We start from the raw sequence: 11,882 nt of genomic DNA, 5'->3' as shown, positions 1-11,882 counted from the left end.
GCTGTGTGTACATTAATGAGGAAAAAAAATTAACTTAAATGATTTTAGCAAATGGCTGCAATATAACAAAGAGTGAAAAATTTAAGGGGGTCTGAATACTTTCCGTACCCACTGTATATACATATACATATATGTATATATATATTAGTTAACAATAATATGCTTAACTCAAATTTGAATGTCGGACATGCAACAAACTTATTACAGTTTTGGTAAACCGTTGTGATCAGTTCCAGTTTTTAATTTCTGCAACGATTCATCATAGAGTCTGAGACCATGAGAGACGACTGAATTTGATCTGAAGACATAAAAACACAGATAACACAGTATAAAGTGCACAAGCACACATAAAGACGGGCATTTCCAAGACAGAAACACGTCTGTGAGGGACGGGAACATAAAAGCGGTTCAGAGGGTGAAGAATAAGTCGATCACAGACGCGTCCTTCAGCTCATCACACTCTTGACCGTCTCAAACCTGTCTTAAGTGTCAGTGTAAGACATTCCTGATCACTGAGGTCAAATCCCACGATTCCCATTCATCAGGACTGCAAGAGAACCACGTGACATGAGCTGTGTGTGCAATAGGAGTCTAATTTTCTTGATACTTTTTTGAGTTTTCGATAAATTATATTGAAATTTTACAGAAATATATATTTTTATCCATCAAGGATGTATCAAATTGATCAAAGGTGCCAGTAAAGACATTTACAATGTAACAAAAGATTTCTATTTCAAATGAATGCTGTTCTTTTGAACTTTCTATTCATCTCTGAACCATGAAAAATAAAACATATCACAGTTTCCACAACAATATTGTGCAGCACAACTGTTTTCAACATTGATAATAATCAGAAATGTTTCTTGAGCAGCAAATCAGCATATTAGAATGATTTCTGAAGATCATGTGACACTGAAGACTGCAGTAATGATGCTGAAAATACAGCTGCGCATCACAGAAATAAATTACAGCTTAACAGATATTCACATAGAAAACATATTTTTAAATCATAATATATTTCACAATTTTTACAGTATTTTTGATCAAATAAATGCAGCCTTGGTGAGCAGAAGAGACTTCAAAAATCTTATTGTATAAAGGAAAGTATATTGTTCTTGCTGTATGTGTTTGAAAGCAGCATAAAGCTGTTTAACAGTCCGTCCAAACACATCAAACACTGAGAAGTGAACTGAAGGGTCTCCCTCACTAACGAGCCGCTGTTACATAACGACTAATGGTTTGATGGGTGTTTCCCTCCGGCGGCCCCCGCGTTTCTCTGTTTTACTCGTATACATACTGATTAAACTCAAGACGTGACTGATGCGACATTTCACACGCACCAGAGTAATTACAGTGTCGCAGGTAATGAGGTTTTCACGTTTAAATATTTCATCAGCCGCGGTCGTTGAGTTTATCCCGGCGTTTGTGAGCGAAGCCTTCCACGTGAGCTGTATGAGAAATGAAGCTCCGCTCGAAAACAACTCTAGTGAAAAACGAACGTGAGAGAACAAAAACACTCAACTGACAGACTGAAGACTTTAGGCCAAAAGACAAAATCGACATTTTTCTATATTAATTTGTGCATTTTTCAAATGTTTATTAAAAGTGCAAAAATTAATTAACAAAAATCTGAAAAGAAGTCAATATTTTACTTTTTCTGGCAGCATTTTGTGCGTATGGTTCTAATTTCAATTTTGGTTTTCAGCATAGCATTAAAAAAATACAATAACCGTTCTTTTTTCATTTTTTTTCCGTCATGGTTAAAAAGAAAAAAGCAATAGGAAAACATTTAAAATTTAAAAAATTTTAAAAAGACAAAAAAATGAAAAGAAGTCAATATTTTACTTTTTCTGGCAGCATTTTGTGCGTATGGTTCTAATTTCAATTTTGGTTTTCAGCATAGCATTAAAAAAATACAATAACCGTTCTTTTTTCATTTTTTTTCCGTCATGGTTAAAAAGAAAAAAGCAATAGGAAAACATTTAAAATTTAAAAAATTTAAAAAAGACAAAAAAAATAATAAAAACAGATTTTCCAAAAAAAAAAAAAAAAAAATTTAAAGGGATAACCATCAGTTCTGCTGGCTGCATGTCATGTTCACGTGTCACAGCTGTGTCTGTAACTGCTGCTTACACATATTTACTACAGATTTTAGTGCAGGAAACATTGACTGAATACTCACTTCTGCTCTCCTGACATCTAACAAATCACACACAACACTGCCTTCATCCACTCACACATGTGTGTGTGTGTGTGTGTGTGTGTGTCCTGCCATGGCAACAGGTCAGTGTGACTGCGACAAACAATAAGCGGACTGAACCAGATTTGCGTAACGCATTCATTCAGAATCATTAATATCTCCATCCTTCAGTTTGGACCTTCCTCATTTCATCCACTCGCAAACACCAACATCATATATATATATATATATATATATATATGAAATGAAAATATATATATTCATACATTAATACTCATAAATAATGATTCATGAATAATCACATCACAAGTAAACTATATACAGTAAAAAAATTTTTTTTAAAAAGATTATATTACCAAGCATTTTTGTTCATTTAGAATTCATCTTAAATCCAGATTTTCTTAAATCATGACTGACTTGAGATGCAAAATAAGACATTTAGTCTCTTTTTCTCTGAAAAATTAAGCAAAATTAAGTGAGTATTCGCTTAAAACAATAAATATATCTGTCTATGGGGAAAGGCCATGTCTATGTCCCCTTTTTTGCAATTAATAAGACATGCTTTTTGATTACTAACATTTAATTTAATCATGAAATAGAATCCATAAAACTTGAAAAAAGGGAAGAGATAAAACACTTTTAGGGCACTAAAAATGTTCAAAATGAGCAGCTCAAGTTTATTTTTGATCATTTCAGTTTGACCTGAACAATTTCAGCAGCACATTTTCATTCAGTTTACAATGAAATGACCCTTTCTGATGCAAGAAAGAGAAGACAAGAGAACAGTCTGCATTGATGTTATTCATTAAAGTCCCGAGCGTCCGCTCATTCATTCATCTCTCATCCATTAAAATCCCTCCGTTCTTCCCTCAATCCCTCCTTCAGTGTCTCTCAAGGTAAATAAACCCAAACGGCCTTGTCGGCATGGCAACATGACAGAAACCTTGAGTCACACAAGCAGGGCGAGAGAAAGAGAGAGAGAGAGAGAGAGAGAGACAGCGCTGCTGAACGCATGAGAAACATGCAAAAATAAAAACTTAAAATAAATCTAAAAAATATAATGTATACACATAACAAAAATAATATATGTAAATGTTTAATATGTACATTTTCCATTGTATTTACAATATATTGTTCATTCAGCTACTAAATGCAATAGAAAACTGCCAACTGTGAAACACACACACACACACACACAAATAATATGAATATAGTATTTTTAATGCTGCATTTGTTTAATCAACTGCTGAATGCATTAGAAACTGCCAAATGTGAAATATGCAATAAATAAATCTAAATCTAAAAATATATACATAAAAAAGGATACATGCATATTTTTAATGTTGCATTTATGTTGTTCATTCACCTGCTGAATGCATTAGAAATGGACAAATGTAAAACATGCAAAAAAAATAAAGTTAAATAAAAAAACAACAAAAATAATATCTCTCTCTATATATATTAATGTTGCATTTATGTTGTCCATTCATGCCAAGATTCATTCATTTATTGCTACTTCATTTAAGTCATTTAATGTTCTTAAACATGCAAAAAAAAAACATTAATATTTAGTGCAATCTGTTCGGCTAAAGCAAAAGATTCACGACAGCAAGACTGATTTCAGCAGGAATATAACAGACAAAATTAAACAACTACTATTACAAAATAACTAAATATATGATGACATTTTGCAATCAATAAATACTGTTTGTTGCTCTCTATGCATTGCATTAAGAGCAACATTGTGTCAAAGTTATTTGTACGCCGCAAATTAGAAAGAATGAAAGGTGTGAAAAGAGTCATTATCAATGAGACTCACTGACTCTATGCATGCAACAGGAAGAACTGAGGCTGTTTCCTCAGGTAACGTTTCTCCAGAATATAAACCCCATCACAGCATCATCACAATCTCACTGGAGATCTTAATAAAGCAGGGATCAGGCGTATTGTTGAGCGAGACAGATCCAGACTCACACAGAGCCAGAAAACAATTCCAAAATATGAATATTCAAAGTAGTCGCACTGTCAACGTGGTACTGTTTAAAATTAATTAAATGTTTTAACATCGTTAAATTTCTTTAAGGCAGTTAGTGCACATTCATTCAGCCATTTTAAACACAGGAATAAGAGCACCAACGCACACAAGCAATACTGCTCTTACGAAAAATAGCCATGGTTTTACAACAAATAAAACTAGGGATGCATCGATCCGATATTCAGTATCGGTATCGGCTCCGATAATGGCATTTTCTGTTATCGGTCAGACGAAACCGATCCAAATCCGTTATTGTGCGTATATTATTCCGTGTTATTGTTAAGCCCCGCGAAAGGCACAAAAACATTATAAAGCACCATAAAATTTCCGTGCACTATATTCAAAGCGTTCTGAAGCTGTTCCATAGTTTAATGTGAGGTACAGATGAATATTTAATTCAAGTTGATGTAAAATCTTCTCTCCGCTGCGTCTGTCTATCATTCAGCATTCAATCTGCGTGTCGTGTTCTGTTACGACAGTCAAGACAATCAAGCTCTCTCCAAGAGCACACAGTAACTGAGATTTAAAACTGTTAAAAGAAAAGGGCTCAATAAACTATTGCACAGATTTAATACACTATTAGGGCTGTCAAAAAGGCTGAAAAACTAAATTCGAATTTTGTACTTAAATATTATCAATATTTGAATTAAATTGAATTTAAAAGGCATAATTTCAGTTAGGGGGAAAAAAAGCTTTTGGCTTCTCTCCTGAGGCCACAAGAGGGCGAATCGAGCAAAATATTACTAATGCACGTTTCTTCAAAGCAATAAAATAACAGGACTATATTTGAAAAAAGTGCATAATGTTTAAAATAATGTTTATAAACCATATATAAGTCGCTTAAACAATTAGAAACAAAACAGCATCATGTATGTATATATAGTTTAATACAAACGACCGAAAACCAAACACAAAGAGTACTTTTTCATTTAAAAACATGAGATACAGTGGGGATGGGGAAAAACCGCCATAAAGTCTCGAGACATGTTTTTTAAAAGTTGAACTTACATTAATTTTACATGGCTTTCTAAACATGCGGCTCTCTTGTGCGAGACGCGAGTGCAAAGGTGATAGATGTCCCTCTAGAAAATGTGATAAATATGCGTTCTGTGTGAACGGCTTGGTTTTAGTTTTGACAAGATCTCCGCATTGATGTTCTCTGTTTCCACAATAATTTGAATGAACAGCAGTGCCACATCTAGTGGGTTCAACTGGATAGACTAGGAAAAACATTCAAATGCAACGGAACTTACATCGTCATCGCATCTTGTGCGCCACTGATAATGCTGCCTGACGAACACCTAAAATTCGAATGCAACATTTTTGCATTCGAATGTTGATTTTTATTTTAAATTCGACGAATATTTGAAAATTAACTTTTTTTTTGACAGCCCTAGGCGCTGACCTCGCAGAGTTGGTCATGGCGATGCTGAACGTGTCGTCGAACATTTTTGTACGTTTAATAGAGAAAAAAATAGAAATAATACTTAAACTAAAAAAAAATTATTAAATGGATTAAAAAAAATTAAATATATATATATAATTGATTAAAAATAAATTAAAATATATAAATATATTTTTATATTTTGTGTTTTTTATTTTATTTTTAAAGTAAAATTTTTTTATTTACATTTTTATTAGTTTTTGGTTGTTTAAAACAGTGTTTTATTAAGTTTTATTAATTTGAAGTTTATTAGTTTTAGTTATTTCAGTACTTCAACCAAAATAAAATAAAAAATGCATCCTTGACAGCTAGCTAAAATAAAATAAGTTTATTTATTTATATATTTAATTACATTTTTTTTTTTAATTATCAATTTAGTTTTAGTTAACTATAACCCTGGTAACAGCACAAATAGCCTACTACAGTTTGAAACTACTAGCTTACTTCTTTTTAATGCTTAAATAAATATTATTTGTAAAAAAATCATGTAAAGCAATATGCATTCAAACACCAGTACACTACACCGGTGCATTGTGGGACACAGCATCTCATCAAATGTGCTCGTTTGCTTAGTGAGCATGCATACTGTACAAAACATCTGCATACTGTATACAGTGTGTATTATAATGTTATAAATGAGAGCTGTGCGTGGCCGCTGTACCTCATGCTGTCGCTCGGCTCGGACAGTTTGATTGGCGTGGAGCACTGAGACACCGGCCCATCTTCCTCGCGCTCTTCCTCGGAGTCATCCTCAGAGCTGCTGGAGATCTGCTCCTCGCTGGGAGGAGGAGGAGTGCTGGCCGCCGTCTTCCTCTGCAACACCGCCTCCTCCTTACTGGACTTACTGCTGAGAGACCAGACCAGCACCTCATCCACAAACTCATAAAACACTCAGAGCCACTCTGAACAGGAAAAACACTGTAATCAATGGAAACAAATCAACTCTGACCTACTGAACTTTCAGAGCCAGGGTTATATCATTAACTAAAACTAAAACCATAACAAACACATTTTACATTAATTATATTAACAATGAATAATTAATTACATTATTTGCTTATATGACTTTTTAAAAATATTTTTCCCTTCAGTTGAGAGTGACCCTGGACCACAAAACCAGTCATAAGGGTCAATTTTAAGATTTATACATCTGAAAGCTGAATAAATAAGCTTTCCATTGATGTATGGTTTGTTATGATAGGACAATATTTGGCCGAGATACAACTATTTGAAAATCTGGAATCTGAGGGTGCAAAAAGATCGAAATATTGAGAAAATCGCCTTTAAAGTTGTCCAAATGAAGTTCTTAGCAATGCATATTAATTTTAATAATATGTTTTCTGTTAATAGTGTTTATCGTCTGTTTGATTACGTCTTTAATTGATTTTTCCGTACATTTCTGCCATATGTACATTGACTGACAGTCACCACTGATAAGCTACCACTAAATATTGTAGAAACTTAATTTGCTGTAAAGTTGCTTTGCAATGATTTGTATCGTGAAAAGCGCTGTACAAATAAACTTGAAAACTTGAAATATTACTAAACTGCTGTCCTCTTCTGCTGCTCGACTGCTTCTGTGAATTTTCTTCACAAATAAAACAAGAACCATCAGTGACCAATTCCCCACACCACAAACTGATCATAACTTCATAACGACTAATACACACTCTCTCTCCTCCTTCTCTCCACTCTCGGAGACGGACGTTTCCAAACTTATCCTTTCCAATCATCCTACTACTTGTCCACTTGATCCTATCCCCACTCACCTCCTTCAGGTCATTTCTTATTCAGTCATGCCTTCGCTTACTCACATTATCAACACCTCTCTTCACACTGGTACATTTCTCCCAGCATTTAAGCAGGCTCGGGTAAGCCCACTGCTTAAAAAAACCTCTCTAAATCCAGCACTTTTAGAAAACTACAGACCAGTATTCCCCGTTAACCACCAGATTCTCCTGTCCACCCTCATGAAGATGGGCATCTCAGGAACCGCACTCCAGTGGTTCAAGCCTAACCTCTCTGGTAGGTCCTTCGGGGTGTCTTGGAGGGGGGAGGTTTCTAAGTCACAACTTCTTGCTACTGGGGTTCCTCAAGGCTCAGTGCTTGGACCACTTCTCTTCTCCATCTACATGTCGTCATTAGGATCTGTCATTCAGAAGCATGACTTTTCTTATCACTGCTATGCAACTCTACTTCTCATTCCAACCAGATGATCCGACGGTAGCTGCTCGCATTGCAGCCTGCCTGAGAGACATTTCTAGCCGGATGAAGGACCATCACCTTCAGCTCAACCTTACTAAGACAGAACTACTCGTGGTTCCAGCAAACCCATCGTTTCATCACAACTGCTATATACATCTGGGTTCGTCAACCATAACTCCTTCCAGGACAGCCAGAACCACATCTTTTTCGCCAGCACCTGACCAACTAATACTAGCACTTACCTATTCACTAACTAGTTCTGTTCTATTCCATTCTATTATTTAAAAAAAAAAAAACACCCTAGCTACATGTACTGTGCTAGACTAACTGAGACTTGTCATGGCACTTGTATACTGTTGTTGTTCTCTTGTTGGTCTGATTAACTTTTAGAATATACACACACACACATACAATAATATATTAAATAACATAATAAATATGAAATTTTGCATTGAAATAGTGTAATATAATTATTTTTTTTCAAATGAACTATTCCAAACAACAATTATAAACTTAATTGTTGTTTTAGCCACTAGAGATTCTGCAGCTCCAGATTATTGTGTATATGTTGGCATTGTTGTTTTTGAGTTTTCCTGCAGGGAACCAGAAGCTCAGGCCTCAGGCTCTGAATATGCATGATATAAACGCATATATATATATTCATGATATAAACGCATATAAACACACACCTGAAGGACAGCAGAGCTAGAATGAACACACAGATCGGTCTCTCAGACTCACCCCAGCACTGACTTCACGCTCTCGTCTGGTTTGCGGACGGTGAAGGGACTCGGGTCGAGGCCGACCGTCTTCGGCATGAACTCCCTGAAAGACGAGACGAGAGAGAGAGAAATCATGAGAAGCATGAATATCCATCTGCATTTGCAAAATATAGAAATATATTCTGTACACAAACAGTGTTTGAAGATGCTGAAGCTAAACTCTAAAATCTCTTCACAGCTACCCGTCAAAATAAAAGTTTGATTTAACCTGATTAGAATGATTTCTGAAGGATAATGTGACACTTTATACTGGAGTAATGATGATGGAAATTCAGCTTTGCATCACAGAAATAAATTATATTTTAAAGGATATTCAAATAGAAACCATTATTTTATATTGTAATAACATTTTGCAAGATTACTGTTTTTTTTCTGTATTTTTGATCAAATAAATGCAGCCTTGATGAGCAGAAGAGACTTCTTTAAAAAACATTACAAGTCTTACTGATCCCACACTTTTGAACGGCAGTGTATATCTATCTATCTATCTATCTATCTATCTATACACACACACACTTAAAGGGATTTTAAATTTTTTTAATAAAAGTTTTAATTATTTAAAAAAATTAAAAAGTATTAACATAAATATTAACTTAGATATTTATTAGAATTAATTATTTATTAAATATTTATTACATATTTATTAGAATGGTTTAATTATAGTATTTTAAAAGTTTGAATTTTAACAGTAAACCTCTGTTGTGCAGCACTTTGTCAAAAAAAATATGAGGAATTGTTACATTTTCATTTGATTACATTTTTTAAAAGATTAAACTATTAAACTACTATGCCTTCATTTGATTATCACAGTTTCTAATAATAAATGTACTAAATCATAATTCCAGAAAAAAATTAAACAGACAACAGAATTTCTGGAAAAATACAAGATTTCATAGGGCCGTATAAATGTAAAAAAAAAAAAAAGCCATAAATTATTTAATGTATTCAATAGATTATACATGCTTTTTATTATAAAAATGTATTTAAAGCATCAAAACAGATGATCATCAAATCAATGCAGAAAAATTTAATTGGAAAACATGGAAAATCTTGGGGGAAAAAACAATATAACATTAATATTTGTGTGTATTCATCTGATTTGAGCACTGCAAGTAAACAGCACATTTGTCTTTATGTAAACGAGGCAAACGACCGTTCGGACCGCAAAAAATATTTTATTTATAGATGACACACAGTACACGATGCTTTTTAAATAAATAAACACATAAATAAATAAATAAATAACTTACTGTACTTTTATTTCACATAATATTTCACACAAATAAATTAGTTTACTTAACTTAATGAAAATTTACTCAAATATCCATTCACATAAACAAAAATTTTAATTAGAGCTGTCAAAATTAGCGCGTTAATGCAGACGATTAATTTTTTCAGTTTAACATGTTAAAAATATTTAATGCAATTAACGCAGGGGCGGAGCTAGGGTTGGCCACCCCTCTCAAAACTGCTGTTTCTGTCACTTTTTCTCTTGACAAGAAGTGCATTTATTCAGTCACAGATCGTCTTTATAACCACATCAAACCGGAGACGTTTCAGACGCGCGCTACACTTCACTTCAGCGTCGCGCGAGTCAAATGAGTGTTCTACAGTTGCATGCACAAAGCGAATGAAAGCGCAAAACAAACTACATGCATGCAATGTCGTGGTTAGTTTAGTCATGAAGTTACCAAAAAGGCGATTAAAAAAAAGAGGAAATCAATAACTTTTATAGCTTTAAGGATTCATCTGTATTTAGTTTAGAATTTAGTGTTTGATAACTTTATTCAATTTCTGTATATTTCTGCTGAGGGGCACATGTAGCTAAATATGACATTTATTATAATGAGTTTATGTGAAGATTGTTTTAAGTTGTTTTAAAGTCTAATAAATGTTAAAATTGATAGCTCTTAATTATACTGTTAAATATGGGGGGGGACTTTATAGAGAAATCAGTATTAATTGATATCAGTGATACTGGCCTTCAGTCATAAAAAAGATGCCATTAAACAAATATTAAAAATATACTGCCTTTATGTTGTTTGTGCATTAATTTGAAGATTGAATGTGAAATTATTGCAATATAAAAGGATTAATCGCGATTAATTTCAGAAAAAATTTGCAATTAGTTATTTTTTTTAATCGATTGACAGCACTAATTTTAATTAACAATCATACACATAAATAAATAAATATTGTATTTAAATATTAACTTAAATATTTATTAGAACAAATGATAAATGATAAATAATAAATTAATTAATTCACATGCATAAATGCTAATATGAAATTTTAATATCTACTTAAATATCCAAATTAATTTACCTAAACTCTAACATTACCATTTAGTTAAATGTTAATTCCCATAAATAAAAATAAATAAACAAACTTTCATACTTTAACAATTTTAAATGTCGACACATTTTAACATTTACTTAAATATCTAAATTAATGTACTTATACATTTAAATGAATATTTACTTGAATGCTTATTCACATAAACAAACAAACACACATTATTATTTACTTAAATATCTACATTAATATTTAGTCAAATATTCATTCAATAAAAAATAAATACATGAACTAATAATTACTTAAATATTTAAATCAATTCATTTAAATATTTAAATTAATTTTTACTTATCTATTCATTCACATAAATCAATCAATTAATTTAATTATTATTATTATTACTTAAATTATAATAATTAATATTTTTTAAATCTTTAAATCAATTTAAATAAATATGCATATGAACATTTTATATGATGTTTTTGCCTGTAACAAACGTGAGCACAGCATGACAAACACATGTTGAGAAGTGTGTGTTTGTGTTGGTGTGTGTCGACTAGGGTTGTCAAAAAACTAAATTCGAATTTTGTACTTAAATATTATCAATATTAGAATTATATTCAAATTTAAAAAGCATAATTTCAGTTAGGGGGGAAAAAAGCTTTTGGCTTCTCTCCTGAGGCCACAAGAGGGCGCATCGAGCAAAATATTACTAATGCACGTTTCTTCAAAGCAATAAAATAACACAACTATCTTTGAAAAAAAGTGCATAATGTTTAAATTAATGTCTATAAACCATCTATAATTAATTAAGTTGCTTAAACAATTATAAACAAAACAGCATCATGTATGTGTATAGTTTAATACAAAGGACCGAAAACTGATCACAAAGAGTACTTTTTTCATTTAAAAACATGAGAT

The 11,882-nt window shown here is 32.5% G+C and overlaps 1 pseudogene; it reads right to left on the bottom strand.

Moving 5' to 3' along the window:
* LOC107739186 (polyphosphoinositide phosphatase-like) overlaps positions 1-11,882 on the bottom strand; it is a 109,783-nt pseudogene that overhangs the window by 10,356 nt on the left and 87,545 nt on the right.

Source organism: Sinocyclocheilus rhinocerous, unplaced genomic scaffold, assembly GCF_001515625.1.
Source record: "Sinocyclocheilus rhinocerous isolate Xijiao unplaced genomic scaffold, SAMN03320098_v1.1 scaffold555, whole genome shotgun sequence".
NCBI classification, from domain to species: Eukaryota; Metazoa; Chordata; class Actinopteri; order Cypriniformes; family Cyprinidae; genus Sinocyclocheilus; species Sinocyclocheilus rhinocerous.
The sequence above is the reverse complement of the archived record's forward strand: the minus strand, read 5'-3'. Positions and strand labels throughout refer to the sequence as shown.